Source organism: Excalfactoria chinensis, chromosome 8, assembly GCF_039878825.1.
Source record: "Excalfactoria chinensis isolate bCotChi1 chromosome 8, bCotChi1.hap2, whole genome shotgun sequence".
In the NCBI taxonomy this organism is placed as follows: domain Eukaryota; kingdom Metazoa; phylum Chordata; class Aves; order Galliformes; family Phasianidae; genus Excalfactoria; species Excalfactoria chinensis.
In genome coordinates this window covers 14,424,502-14,439,990 of record NC_092832.1, presented here as the reverse complement: position 1 = coordinate 14,439,990, position 15,489 = coordinate 14,424,502, and the positions used below count along the sequence as shown (strand labels likewise).

General features: G+C 48.0%; 1 protein-coding gene across 4 annotated transcripts in view; it reads left to right on the top strand.

Annotated features, from left to right (window-relative positions):
* Nucleotides 1-9,158: 9,158 nt before the first annotated feature.
* The window catches only part of C8H1orf21 (chromosome 8 C1orf21 homolog), a 71,121-nt gene continuing 64,790 nt past the window's right edge, over nt 9,159-15,489 (top strand). Inside the window, exon 1 of one of the 4 annotated variants that reach the window (XM_072342922.1) lies at nt 9,159-9,282. The gene's annotated coding sequence lies outside the window, so the exon portion shown is untranslated. Of the gene's footprint in view, nt 9,283-9,603; nt 9,775-11,005; nt 11,294-11,763; nt 12,122-15,489 lie in introns of those variants that run through there. The other 3 variants (XM_072342919.1, XM_072342920.1, XM_072342921.1) reach the window with 3 other exon arrangements.

Genomic DNA, 15,489 nt, shown 5'->3' with positions numbered 1-15,489 from the left:
TTGCCAGCCAGCGGCTCTGCTAAATGATGTCAATCTGCACCGTGCTGGCATTACAGCATCATAAAAAATTACAGAGCTGCTATTTCAGGCAGCAGCTCTCTCCAACTCAGTGCATAAATGCATCTCCATATGACTCACTTGGGGGGTTATTAATAGACACGGAATCAGAATGCCAAAACCCAAGAATATCGCGCTGCTCCCACACCTCTTTCTAGTTTCTTGCAGCAATTGCACTGGAGAACTTTTTCCCTCAAATTGCTTCTCTAATGTATGTGCGCATAAAAAAATACAGGCTTGAGGCAGCTTGTGGCAGTGCCCAGCAGCAATGGGAGCCCAGAGCAGGGACAGCTGATAGGAAACACTCTCAAAAGCATCTTCCCAATGCCATGTCAGTAGGAACCCACTGAGCTGTACCCTCCCAGTGCCTTACCCCTTACCTTATGGGGCTGCAGGCCACTGGGCCTCCTGGAAGAGTGACCAGCTGTCTTGGACCCCTTTACACTCTAAGACTGAATCCCAGGGGATTCCCTCTACTAGTCTTCTAAACAAGGACCAGCCAAGCTTCTTATGATACATTGCCAGTGCTAGGCTTTAGTTTCCCACATGCCTATAGGTTTAAGAGGAAGCTCCCACATGACTGAGACCCTGTCCCAGCACTGCTGCCATGCAGATGTGATAGAAGAGCTGTGGCCAAAGGCTTACTGCCTTGATGCTGACAGGGAACCCCTCACTCATCTCTGCCCATGTCTACTGCTGAAGGGGAGTGCAAAGCTGAGCCTACTGAGACTCAGCCAGTCCCACCAGTAGCCTGCTGCAGTCCTGGACATGTCAACAGCAACAGCTTCCCCACCAACCTTCCCCCATCAGGACAGGCTGTTTATCAGGGACCCAGCACAAGCCCTCCTGCTGTAACTTGCAAAGGCTTTGTGAAGCACTTCTGGTGGGATCAACCCCAGAACTCTTTATTAATTAAAGTGTTTAAATAATTCAAATATGCAATCTCTTGAATTTCCTTTGCATGCCCACCTGCTCAAGAGCTGCTATAAATTATGCAGAATAATACAAAAAAGGAAGCCAGGGTACAGCCCTCCCCTGTCACCTGAAGGCTCAAATGGCTCTGCAGCACTGTGAGACCCCAAGAGCCCTACCCAGCGTGATTGGAAGGGGGAAAACTCATCTCCAGGGAGGATGGGATGCCAAAAGCTGCCAAATCTGCTGCCAAAATGGCTGCAAAATAGATTAAGGATGTGTGAACTGGCCAGCAGTTCTTGCCTATCAACAAGCCACTAATGTGAAGGGAAAAACCCACCGGGATCTTATGTCTCTCTCCTGTGGGACTGTTCCAAGTCTGTAGTCACCCGAAGAGCGGAGATCCAGTTCTGTGTCCCTATAGGTGAGGTTGGTGTCATAGTTTTGCTCTTGATATAAGGCACCTATCTCCCTATGGGATGCTGCCTGCTTTCTTGCAGTGCCTAAGGAGTCATTAAAACAGGAGAGGGCATAAGTCTTCACCAGAGAGCACAACTTAGGCTGAACCAAGCACAGATTCGTCTCCACTAACTGTAAGTAAAGCAAAGGCAACTTCCTAGTGTAGGCATTTAAATCAGGCAATAAGATAGCTGTCTGTATCACCTGTCCAGAGCTCATTAAACCATCAGGCAGCTCAATGAATGCTGTGAGTACGCAGTGACATCTCTAACTTCTATGCAAGCTGAAGCAATAAAAGCTAGTTCTCTTTGCAGAGCATCAGTTTCTCCCATAGACAAGTTTCAATGAGGGGTGTTCAAGCTATCTGAATGCTGAGCTAGCTTGGGCATTTGCCAGCTTCAAAGGTTCATATTCACTGTAGCTCAAGCTGCTTGGAAGGATGCCTTTCATGTAAAAAATGCCATCTTTAACACTACGTTTTACTTACATTTTATTGGACAAGCTACACGAAGAGTCTTTATTTCTAGAGGTTTATTTCACCTCCCACCGGCATCCAGAGGAAATGTGGTGGCAGAGCTGAGGTAAATTAAAACTGACTCTGAAAGGGGAGGGTTATTTTTGTTAAGAAAATTAGTAAATGCCTCTGTCAGAAAGCTGTGAATACCAGAAAGGGCAGCTGCTGCACGTCAAGTAGAAGCGGTGTATTATATGAAGTTATTTGGAGAGCACATTTCAGTCACCATTCCAAGCTCTGGTTGTGAGAGGTGCCAGTGCACAAACTGGGAGGTAACTGGGAGCACTGCGGAAGCAGGCTGGATGGCATGGAACAGGTACAGCTTTGTGAAGAAGAGGAAGGCAAGCAGAAGACAAAGAGCAGCAGCAAAGTGCAGCAGCAGCACCTCCACTCTGAACTGAAAGCACAAATACAAGTTCCAGATACCTCATGCATAACATTAACTCTGTTTAGATCTAATGCGAGGTTGAAACAGGGGTTGAGTCTGTCAAGCAACCTTCCCTGCAAAATACATCCTGAAAATGAGTCGTTTTCCAAACCCAACATTGCTGAGTTCCCTTTTCCTGATGCTTATTATACTTCCCTAACTCTTTGAAAGGTTAACTTCCTTGGAAATGCCTGGAGCTTTACCAAATGTTTCTTTGCCAAGCGTAGCCGATCCCAGTGAGATGACAACTGCTCAGGTAAGTCACTGCTAATGCTAATCCTTCCTTTCCCACTTTGTTCTTGGTTTCATACATCGAGGTGACACCAATGTGCATACCCCTAAATGTCTGCCATCGTATCGCTGGTGCAAAAAGCTCAACAGTGAGAACTCTTGGGAATATATTCTGGCAGGACTATTTTGCCATCACTTTTGAAGATTGAAAAGATTAAATGATGAACAGTAACACGTGCAATAGTGGTAGTTTAAGCTGAGTAGTATATAGTAGGTGTAAAACAGCAGGGGTTTCTAGATGGAAATGGAGAGCTTTCAGTAGCAAAGTAACCACCTTTCTCCAGTGACCCTGCCCTGCACCCCCTACTGTGAACAGGACTGTCGATCCAAGAGAGGATGTTTTGCTCTGAGGTTTGAATTCAGATTCTCTGCAAGCAGGCAGCTCTCCTCTAAGCGTGCTGCCCAGCAGAGCACTCAAGCCAAGAAGAAATGACCTTGTAACTCGCTCCTTATTTTCTCACAGATATGTCCCAGCCCAGCTCAGACACTGGTTTTCCTTTTGGCTGCGTATGTGCAGATGATGCCTTGTGAGTCATTTCAGAAAACACATCTCACATCCATCCAGAGTTCTGGGCAGCTTTCCTTTGCCTTCCAATCTTTTATCCTCTGCAACTGAGTCATCTTCCGTGCTTTCTGCAGTCTGGATTAAGTCCTTCTTCGGCATGTGGGATTTTCTCTCCCACTCTTCCTCCACATACTTCTAGAGCAAGTCATCTTGCTTCCTTGCCTTAGCTTTTCCATCTCTAACAGAGCAATCAGTGCACTTCCCTTCCTCAGAGCTCTTTTAAGAAAAAAATAAGGCTTCTGTCGGCAAGATATTGTGATGACTGCCACAGGAAACTATGTAAGCAGCATCATTCATAGCATGCTTTCGCTGGAGTATCAGCGAATGAATAAATGCTCTTTCCAGCTAACCACATCTCTGGAATGGAAAATTATAGTCACAGCAAGCAGATGCTGCCAAACAAATATGAGCTGTTCTACAGACAGCATTGGTGTGGCAGGTAAGGGGCAAAAACTGGGGGTTCCCACAGGAAGCTGAGGATTTGAAGGTGGAGCAGAAGGAGGAAGAGATGTTCTTTAATAGGCCAAGGACAGACAAGCTGTTTTGGGGGACAGTGACAACCACGATGAAGAGGAAAGGCCGAAGGCACTTCCAGCACCTAATTCAGGGATCAGCCTGAGATTAGAGCAGGCAGCCCTGCTGACTGCTCCTCCTCTGCAGCCCTGCTCACAGCATAGCAGCAGAAAGCACAGCCTCCCAAGAAAAGCTGCAGCACTATGTACAGTGCTGAGGCTAATAAAAACACCATCCAACTTTCCACTCAGCACTGGGACTATGCCAATATTGACCAAACCACTGATGCTATTAGATAGACTCCTTTTCATTTGAAATGCAAACAAGTAAATATTAGTGCTACCTCTAATGAGACTTTGAGAATGCACATACCTAAGAAAATCCTCATGACCCTTACATAGAGCGTACAAGGCGTTGGGGGATGATGATGCGCTGTATCTCAGCCAGATTAGACTCAATTATAAGAAAGCTAAAAGCAGAACACAGACACAGTTCGTGCTGGACACTGGTTTGCAGATTGAAAATGATACCTGCATATTTTGTATGCATGCTTCATCTGTATCTTTTGAGCTCAGAGATAAGGTCTATCTACTAACTACTTTCCTGGCCTGCTGCAGGGCAGATTGGCTAACAGTCTGCGACTCATCTCAGCCCACAAGGTTTATGCATTTATAGAGCATCTTGGAAAAGATTTTGTAATTTACATACGATTTGCTGCTGGAGAGGATACTGAGCACCTCTCCTACAATGAAAATGATATTCTGCATATATTGTTACAAACCCCCTTTGTAATACTGTAATAGTACACAGACTTCTTTTTATTGGCTTCACTTACATCTGGTATCTTTTACGGGCTCTGAACCACTCACGTTTTTCAATCATTTACACTATTCTTAATACCACTGTGACTGAGATGAGAGCTTGTCTCTTACACTTTGGTTTACTAGCAGGACATGCATGTTGAAACAAATTGTAATGCTATGGCTTTGCATCTTCAAAGCGCTGCTCAAATGTAGCACAATAAAACTTTGCACTGCTCAGGAGAGGAACCAAGGAGTATTTATCCCTGAGTCATTGGGGACTGAGCAGCTGAGGCACTAAAGTTGATGCTATGCACAAAGAAGACCAGCCAGGCTGCGCCCCGGCTCAGCCCACAGCTGCATTTCATCTAACAGCCCTGGTCATACCAAGAGAAGAGAAGGCTCCTTGTACTTGCAAAGAAACCCTAATCTTCTGAAACACAACCTTAAATGTGTAGCAGGGAGATGTTCTACCCACTTTTGGAAGTTACAAGATCCATGCCCGGAGAGGTGGTGGATGCTTCACTCCTGGAGGTGCTGCAGAGAGAACAAACCAGTCCATCTTTTCCCTCCACCTCCATCACACTGAATGAGACAATAAAACACCGAGCTTTATTCTCATCCAGATATCTCAAAGCCTGCTGTGGAACAGGTCAACATATTGCATATATTTGAAGACAGATGGTAAAAGTCAGACGATACAAACAAAGGTTTGGGTTTGCTTCATACCTTTTAGCTGCCGATAGCAACTCAAGGGAGGGAGAGCGCAGCCCCACAGCAGCTAAGGGAGGAAATAACACATTCTGTTTCTTTATGGCTTGCAGCATGCTATAAAATAATGGTACCACCGCAATGCTTGGAGGTAGGCTAATATTTAGTCTGGCTTATAGTATCTTCAGACTCATGGGGCAGTACCCACCCTAGAGCAGATTCCTCCTCCTTTTTGGAAGCCTGGAGCACCCCATCCTACAAGCAGTAGGCTCCAGATGATGTTGGAGTTGATGCAGACAGGCAGTTTTCCTTTCATCGTATCATTGTTGGTAAGACTTTCACCCCTCAGCTCCTGCTCAGAAAAGGCAGCGTTGTCTCTTTATTTACCTGGATCACCTGGGTGGGTATTAATATTCACGCCCTTCACACAGTCACATGCCTGTCTCCTGCCTCTGTTGTGGCTTCACAATCTAAGGAAGCTGTCAGTGACCCTCAGCTGATTTTGCATAACCTTAGTAACTTCCACTCAGTCACAGGCTCAGCTGCTGGAAGAAATGTCTGACTTTTTCCCATAAGCTCAGACAGGACATCCTGCCTTCCAGCCCCACAGCCATGGCCATCAGCGATGGACATCTGTGTGGCCTCTCACTGGCATATGCAGATCTTCAAGCTGAACATTGAATCTGGTTTTCTAGATCCAGAGCAGCCCCTATTATTTGGACATTAGCTCAAAACGATGGAGCCTAGCTTTTTGTTCTGGTTCAACATGAGTAAAGAACAGCCCAACTACGTGTCGTATCACATCACAGCTCATTGGAAGCACTAATTCTGATTCGGCCTCAAACCAAAGTCAACTTATTTAGCGTGAACGCAACGTTCAATTTCACCCAACACGGTTTTCTGTTAAAACTTTGTTACAGATTCTTTTAAAGCGCAGTCTCAGAGACATGTCTTTTATTCCCTCCTTTTACTCTCCCGGTTAATTAGAGAAGGAGTAGGTACAGAACACGCTGGTTAACCAGAGTCCAAGAATAAGGCAAAGACTTTAAATAACTTCTTACGACACTGCAAAACTGAAACACAACACATACAAGATATTGCTTCAACCAAGCTACATCATTAACTGGCTCTACAACTAATACTTCTCATACATCTCTGCCCCGCAGATAATGAGAAAAGTCATATTGGGCCATTGCCTCAATTCCTCTCCTTGCCTCAAAGCTGCAGAGATCATTAAGAAAAGACCGCCAGCAGCATCCTCCCTGGTTTTTATTGGAAAATGCATCCTTCTTTCTACGAACTGTTTTCCTTCTTCCTCAAAGAGAGGAACTTCTGGGTATCCTAGAGAGCAAACAAGTTTGTTTTGATAAAGAACTGAAAGCAGTTCTTTGAACGATGACTGAAGCGGCAGCATTTCCACAGATCTCTAAGTTGAATGGTGACAGTTCTGGAGGAGGAAGAACAAATAAACTCTAACAAAACAGACAAGCAAAAAAAGCGAAGCACTTTATGTGATTATTGAGGGAAAGCTGCCTCAAATGACAACAGAGCCTTAATAAAGATTATAGAATTGCCCCCTGAGGATGGGGTTCACCTCGTGCAGTTGAGACATTAGAAGTTAGATGCTATGTATGAAACTCACTGGTCTCGTCTTAAGATACTCATCTAAGAAATCAGCCTCTGGAGGTTCTTATTTCCATCCCTGACTATTTCTCTCCACTGACTACAACGGGAGCATGGATAACCAGCTGTCTCTTATCTTCTATAAAGGTGCACAGTAATCGTTATTCCAAAAGAGCTCAGTGTTTTGGATCAAGTTACAGTTTCTAAGGGATCGTATCTTTGCCTTGATTCAAATGCAATTAAATTCTCCGCATAATGACATTGAATATTTTTTCTTTATTTGCTCAGCTTGGAAATTAAAAAGAATTAACAGGCAACGCTGCACAATAAACTAGACCTTCTCTCCCATACGGACAGCACTAGCCTGAAGTCAGTGCATTTTCCTTTCAGCCTGAAAAGCAAACAGACAAATCTATTTCTTTGTAATACCTCCTTTCCAGTGCATGAAAAGAAGGAAGCTGTGCCAGCAGTTAAAAAACAGCCTATGAGCCGTGGCTGGTAGCTTTGCTTCTCAGACTCTGTGCCACTTAGTGAATCACTGTTTGCCCCTGCCCTGTCTATAAGAGATGTCAGTACCTGAGACCTCAGTCCAGCAGAAGCTGTGCTCGTGTTTAACTTTGTGCACAGTTCTTTGCTGAAATGCTGATAAATGCCTTTGGGTAGAACACAAATGATAATGACTTCCCCACACCGGCTTTTACTGTTTGGAGCAATCCTTCAATTAGTTAAGAGCTTGGAATGTGGTTGTTTTTTTTTCTGATGCATTAAATATATGAAAAATCTTCTCATTCTTCATTATGATTTTAACCACTGCTTTTTGCTTTATGTTCTTGCAAAAAGGATTTTCAAGGGCCCAAAGGCCTGTTTTACTTAAAACTTAACAATGCCTATCTCCTAGTGTAGTGGTCTCCATATTCGACATCAACAGTTAAGATTTTACCATGACAAGTAAACTGTTATTATTTTATTATGGCCATTCAGACAAGGAATCGTTATATAGCAACTCTTACCCCCATCACACCCACCCACCCATTTCCCAAATACACAGACAGCAAAGTTCAAGTTGAAGTTCCTTGTATGAAGAATGGCTTCCAAAGAACCCTTCTAATTTAAGCCGATGTCCCGGCAGTCCCCTTTGTGGTGTACGACACAACAGCGTGTCTGATAAGAGGTGATGCACAGTCTGTACGAGATGGCAGGGCATCAAAAATGTGCATGTCCTACCTGAGGACTTACCTGACTGCTTTATCTTGACTGATTGCAAAGGTATAAACAGAATAATTGAATCTGAAGAGTAAATAAGCAAACACTGCATGTAGAGCTGGGATCAGTAAAGCTTTTCTAAACAGATTCCCAGGTTCCTGCTGCAGCTGGGCTTGCTTTCAGGCCATTTTTAATGTAGGCCCTATCCAGCAATGATGTTTCTGTACCACTGCTTTAACTGCTTTCATGCCTTTTGCAGCTCTCCCTTCTATATTCTATATCTTCAAGATAAAAATACCACACTTATCTCACTTGGGGAGGGCTTCCTATTGAAAATACTATCTCCTTTGGAATATCTTGATATTGTTTACATCCACTGTTCTGGTAGTCATTCCCAATGCAGAGAAAGATAATTAGATTGCTGGAAAGAAGAAGGTAGCAAAGACTGCAGATGGGATCTTGCCAATGATTTGGCAAACAAACTGTTATCTATCTTAACCTTCTCATAATGGTGAAGGAAAACCATCCTCAGATGTAAACATCTTCGTCTGGGTTATTGAAAGATACTGATGCTGTGAGTGGTAAAATAAATGTATGCTTGCTAGAGCCTTTCTAGTTCACGTGGCAGCACTGCTTGGGAGAAACAATCTGAAAGAGCCATATGAGCCTCACCTCAGCCTCCATCTCTTTCAGACCACAGCCATTTCCATGAAGAACAGACACTGCCTCTGTTCTGATGGTAAACACTTGCAGGATCCTTACAGCGCTGCATCCATCTCAGAATGACAGCACAGCCTATGCAGCATCCACATGTCTCTGGGACAGGGCGCTACTGTAAGCAGCCCCGCACTATTACACAACTAGTACCATCCCTGGATGATGTATCTGTGAGGAGGCAGGAAGCCATGCGGAATCATCCCAGATCCGCGAGGTAAAGAACATGTCACGCGTCATCTAGTGAATGCTAATCACAGGGAATATGGAGGAAAGCCGGGAGGGCGTGCAGCTGCAGGAGGGAACGGTGTTTGAACGTAAAGCCAGCTGGCCCTGAGCTTGCAAGGGCGGGGATGGGATTTCTTGGCTTCATCATCACCGAACCAGCCCCGCTGCCTCCACGTGAACGCAGACGTCTTTTACGCATCCCCAGCGTGTGCCGGGGGCTGCGATAGCGGCGGGCCTGTCCGCTCCGTCTCTCCCAGAGCAGGAGGTGAGACGAGGCCGCCGTGGGTTCAGCTCTCCTGCAGCGACGGCCCCCGAGCGTTCCTCGCTCGCTGTGAGGGGTCTGTTCCAGCGCCTCGCACCCCGCGATCCCCCGGCCGTTCACTGGGGCGGCCCTGCTGGACCGCGGCGTGAGCCGGCCGTGCGGGACAACCTGCCCGGGAGCCGCTGAGCCGACCGCGGCTCGAAACTGCCCGCAGTCCGCCCGCAGGCCCGTATTGCCGGGCCCTCGCCCACCCCGGGCGGCGGAAGGAGCGGGCGGGAGCACGGCGCGGCTCCTCCCCGCCTTCCTCCGCCCCCCGCTCCGCACCGCCCCGGCCCCGCCTCGGCTCGCCGAGAGGCCGCGAAGCGCCCGGCTGCTCGCACGCTGGGTCGGAGCCGCCCGCTCCCCCGCGCCTCCTCCCCGTCCTCCGCAGCCCGCGGCCGGCGCCCGCTGACGGCTCTCGGCGGTGGGGGAGCGCTGCGGGGCGGCGGCGCTGAGGTGAGCGCCCCGGGGGCGGCCGGGGTGGGGAGGGCAGGGCGGGGGGCAGCGCTTCTCCACGGAGGCCGAGCCGGGGGGAGCCGGACCGCCCCGCGCCGCCGTTATTTCCTGCCGTCTCCGCTCCCGTTCCGCGGGCTGTGTTTTATTCATGGCCCGGCTTTTGCGGGCGGAGCCGGGACCCGGTTGCAGGCCGGGCGGCGGCGGTGCCTCGCTCGCAGCCCTCCGCGGGGAGCCCGAGGGATGGCGGGGCTGCGCGCCGCAGGGCCGCGGATAGAGAAAATAAACACGTCTCCTGATCCTTGGGGCTGACACCCAGCGCTTCGCAGCGGCGGGAACCGGCGGCACTCAGCGCCGCGCACTCACCTGTAGGTGTCAGCCCGGGGCCGGCGGAGCCTCAGCCTGCCCGAGGTGCCCCCTTCGGTCCCCGTCCCCGCAGTCCCGATGCCGGACGCGGCCGTGGCCCCGCGGGCCGGCCGGAGCAGATGGTGTGCCTGGGGCTCGGCTGCTGAGCTCTCCGTCCCTCGCAGCTGAAGGCCGAAGGTGCTGAGATGCTTCTGAGCCAGAGCTGCGTGCTGATGCTTGGCGAGGCTGCCGCCGTGGTCAGCGGTCGGATGGAGCTGGTTGTGTGCTGCAGGCCGGCTGCGATCAGGGGGCGGTTTTGTGTTTGCCCCAGTGCTGTCTTTTGATTTCTCGGGAGCCGATTGCAGACTGGTGGGAAGTGAGAGATGCTGAAGCGTATTCCTTGCCTTCTGCTTTCTCGCTCACCTGGCCTTTGCCTTCCCAGTGCCCTGTTTGTTAAGGTTTCAGTGGAAACGCTCTGCTCAAAGCTCTATCTGGGTTTGGGTTTCCCAACCTTCCAGCCATCACCAGGCTCTGTGCTCCTGAGCCTCCCATGTGTGGGGGCTGGAGGCGTTTGCCCTTTGGTACACGCAGTGCGTGTTGATACCATTTAACCATATATTATCCCAAGCGTTGTATGATGAGGCGGGTTGATTTGTGTAAGACTGTGGTGGCGTAATTCAGCACAATTATAAATCATGGTGTTTAAAGAGCTTTCCAACTGCTGCTCCGTCTCGGGTGGTGCTTTGTGCATGTTGATTTCCAAAGCGGCGTGGGCAGGAGGAGCGGTGCGTGACCCTGGAGCATTCATCAGAGAGGGCTGGTGCTTTAAGCTGTAATGTATGGGTGTGACATCACGTGGTCGATAAGCTGCGATGGGATCTGCCATGTCAGTGATGCCCTTTGTTTATGTGCGTGTTTCTGAAGGAGCAGGGTGCTGAAGTGAGCAAATTGTGCTAATCCATCCTGGAGACGACCGGCAGCTTGGTTATTTAAGGCCGCTGTAGTTTGTTATGCAAGCAGATTAACAAAGGTTTGGAATGATCGTTCAACTTTGGGTAAACAAACAGTATTTATAACGTCGTGGATTAGAGCGACTGCTTACATCAGAGGGATATGCTGAGGTGAGCACACAGCAGGTATTTGACAGAACACAAGGAATGGACAAAGTGGTGACAAAGTAAGTAGGTCCTGGTAAACTTCTCGGTGTTATGACATGCTTCTGTATTTCGGGAGCTCCTGCAGTGTGTTAGATGCAGCCCCGTGTGCGCGAGCCTTGCAGCTTCACTTAGCTGGTGAACAGAGCCAACCACGGTGCCTGTTTGCTCAGCCCAGGGTGCTCAGGTGGCACGGCCAGGGGATGAACAGTGCTTGTCTGGAAGCTTTCAGAGTAAGAAAAACAGCATTGCAAACGCATTTGCCAAAGCTGGCAGCTCCTCAAGCAGCCCATTTCAAGTTGGCCATCCTTTCTTGTCGTGGAAGAGGCGTTGCTGCAAGAGGGATCTGTGGGCTTTTCTCCCCAGATCTGCTCCAAGTGGAGGCAGTAGCACTGGTGCGGCAGAGCTGAGATGGGAACTGGTAGATAAAAGGGGAAGGTGGGAGGCTGTGTGGTGAGGAAGTGACTCTGACACAAGGAGCAGAGGGGGCTGTGCAGTCAGTATGCATGTGGAGCTTTGCTGGGGATCCGCTCCGTGGTGGAGCACATAGTGCAGCCATCTCATGCAGGCTGTGGGGCCATAAAAGTGGGCCTTGCTCTAAAAATATCCTGATGTGCCATATGCCTGCTGTTGTTACAGTATGTGATGGCGCCAAGCCATAGGGGGAGCAGGGAAAGACTGACTTCTGACAGCCAGTATTCTGGAGGCCTTCGTGTTGTTGTGGAGTCTGAGCGCTTCCAACCTGCCTCTGTGTCAGGGAGCAGTAAGGCACCCTCCTGGATGCTGCTCTTCCATCCTTCTGCTGATGGTAGAGCAGTGCTGTATTTGGATACGCATCCAAAAATATCCTGGTAAGGGTTTTTTTTGTTTGTTTGTTTTAATTATTGATACTTATTTCCTTGCTGCCTATATTTAAGCGGGCATCTAATTGCAATGGGATTTCACAGGCACTTGCAAATGCGTATTACTATGCTGCTGGCTTATCTTCGTGCTGTATAACATATTTGGAGCTGAATGTACACAGGCACATTTTGGGCGTGCTGCAGTCTGGAAAGGTACTTTGGGGAGTAGGTAAAGCTTGTTCAGGCTGTGTAACTGTAGGATGCTCAGGGAGGACGTGGTGTGTGATGTGAGACAGCCTTAAAATGACTGATTGCATTTCTTCTACTGGTGCTAGTCTGCTTCCACTCCAGTTTATTAACAGATTGGTGTCTTCTTCAGTTCTGTGCTTCGAAGGAAAGCAGTTGCTTTTGGTGAGCTGTTATATTCAGTGGGTTAACAGAAGCCCTCCTAAGGTTTGTTCATTTGTTCTTTATTGTTCTGGCAGTTTCTGACATCCTGTTGATTAGAATGGGTGAAACTTTCACTTTTTAAAGAAAATGGAAAGTGTTTGTTTCATCCCTTTCTACAGCTGTTGCACCTTTAGGCCAGTACATTTATGACTGTAGTGGGGAGAATTTCAGCTTGCTGGTTTGCAAGTGGGATAATAGTCGAGTGACCAGACAAACACTCTGTTTTAAAAATAGAGACACTTACATAAGGATGCTATAGAAAACAGCCAGGCATGTGTATGGATAAGATCTTGGCTGCAGAGTATTAATACAAAGTATCTCCTGCATGTGTCTGCTGTACCTTGCTTCAAAGGGAGAACGAGGGATACCAGCCTTTCTGCCTGGCCCTGTTGCGGAGCGCTGCTTGTGCTTGGAGCTGCTTGCAGGGGAGCTGGTCTCGGTGTGTGGTTTGTGCTCCAGGTGCTTCCAAGAGTGAAGTTGAAGGACTGTTGCTAATGAAAACTTAGGCCTCATGAACATGTCTGAAAGAGCACTGGGATCACATCGGGGTCTTTCCTCTTGTTGTAAAGTGGCCTCTGGGTTGTTTTTTTCTATCTCTAACAGAAAGCAACTGACATTGTTTTTTTTTTCCAGGGTTGATGGGTAAAAAGCATGTTTGCTTGCAATGCATATTTAATAGGAAGAATATTGCAGGATCTATATATACCCAGGTGGCATTTTCCCAGGAGGGTGTGTTGGGCATTGAGGGCTGTAACTATGTTGTTTCTAACCAAAATTCTAGCCCTGAACTATAAATACCATCACCTCACCCTCTGACTGCATGAAATAAGACGTAGCTGGAACCCGGTCGTACGTCAGGACATGAAAGGACCTTGGTCAACTTGTACTTTCATAATAAACAAGGAGAAGTTTATCCAAGTTTGCCTGCATAAAGGCAGCTTTTCATTCAGCGCAGAGGGGAGGGACTTACCTGTTAGATCTTTCTCCTTCCTATTTTTATCTCATCTCTTTCCAAGTTTTTCTTAATAAAAGCGGGACAACTTTAACGTAGTTGTAGAGTTAACAAACAGACCTCTGTGTTCTAGTCTCGTAGCTCATTAGATTAGCGGAGCCTGTGCAGTTTGGGATACTGGGATTCTCTCATCTGTCCATACCCTGCTTGCACCCTTTTGCCTGCAGGTCTGCTTGTCTTAGCTGTGTCTTCATGCGAAGGCAGCTGATGTGCGCTAAGCGTGCTGATGAAATGTGCAGGAGCTGGGGCTCTGCTGCAGATGGATTTGCTCAGCCCTGCATCTGGAAGCCACCTCCAGCAGCAGCAGGATGCTCCAAGGCAGGAGTGGATAGAGTTTGAAGCTGTGGCTGGGCTTCTGCTCATGGGCAGGCATGTGCTGCTGAAGGACAGGGTCTGCTCTCTTCTTCCAGTGCTCTTACACTTGTTAGGTATGCATGCAAGAGCTGTGGTCTGGTGGATGCCTGGAGGCTCAGCTTTCTCTTCTGAGCCTTTATTTTTGCAGGAATCTGAAAGAGCAGAACTGGAGCTGCTGAATAAGCCAGACCCAATCCAGGGCTCTGCTTTCCCCTTCACCTACCTCAGAAGCGTGCAGAGGGGGAACTCTTATAGGTATTTTGGAGATTTGTTATGTTTGTGGGTGAAAGAAAAGACAGCCAGGATTGTCTAATATTGTCTCTGTTGTTTTTTTTCCACTCAGTGTTCTTAAGCAGCTCGTTTTCCCTTACGATGTATATATATATTTTTTTAGTCGCTCCCTGGTTGTCAAACATGAGACCCTCTTTATCACGTGAAGGTGGCTGGCCTGTGCTACTGCAGTGAGAATCCAAACCTCCCAATGAGTGGGACTAGGAGATCATTTCTGTTGGTTTTCCTTTCTCAAAAAACAAAAAGAAACCATATCCCTTCTGCTTCAGTCGTGTTAGACGAGGTATGGCTTTGAGATTAAAAAACCCTGATGTTGGTGGGAGGAGGGAGGGTATTTCTTTTGCCTCAAACATTGCAGCTGAGGATACTAATTAAAAACAAACAAATTGAGGTTGGGGAGGGTGGGGGGGAGCCTTCCTTTGCCCTCACAGTGAAAAGTGGAAGAGCTGCAAGAATGATACCCACAGGCGTTTAAGCAGAGACAAATCAGCCCCTGGTTGCCCAAAATCTTCCTGCTCCAGACTGCAGAAATCTGCCAGGAAAGCTTTTGAAATGGCAAGAGCCGGTCTGCGTGTGGAGCAGATTGTGTACGCGGCACAGCCCTGAGCAAAAACGTCAGCAGCGCAGAGCGACTGTCATCCCCAGCACCAACAGACAGGCTCCATCAGCTTGACAGGGCAGCAGCGGATGATGCAACACTAATGGGCAGATCGAGTTGATTGTCAGCTGAGGATACAGGGTTTGTTTATGACTCTCCCCTCGTGACAGGAGCTGACTCTGAGGTGGATTTTCCTATAGCATTCTGTATCTTTGGCAAGATCGAGAGTATTTCCTAAAGCGTTTGGAATAAGGGGCCTCAGGCTTAGTAACAGCATTTGTGAGAATAATAAAACATTCGGCTTTGTCAAGCTATGCTTAGTTGTGCATTTATTTGGGGGTTTTTACAAGCATAATGGAAAATAATGCTTTGGATGCTACAGTGGGATTTGGAGGACCGAATTTCCCTAAGTCTTGGAAAATCCCAGGCTTCCTGTTGTTGTTTTTGTTTGCCTTTATGTGCTAGTCTTCAAACCTTGTCCTCAAGAGATGCTCTGGTGTTAGCAGGGAAACAGCTGAAAGGCCAGTGCACTGAGTGAATGTGAGCTGGAGCTTCCAAGGTGTGCTGGGAGGTGTGTCGGGATCTCATGGAGTGGGATTCTTTGGCATTAGAGCAGAAATCTCTGGCTGAACCCTGCAGAAGGGCTGTGCAGCTTGTCCTGCCCTGCAGTGG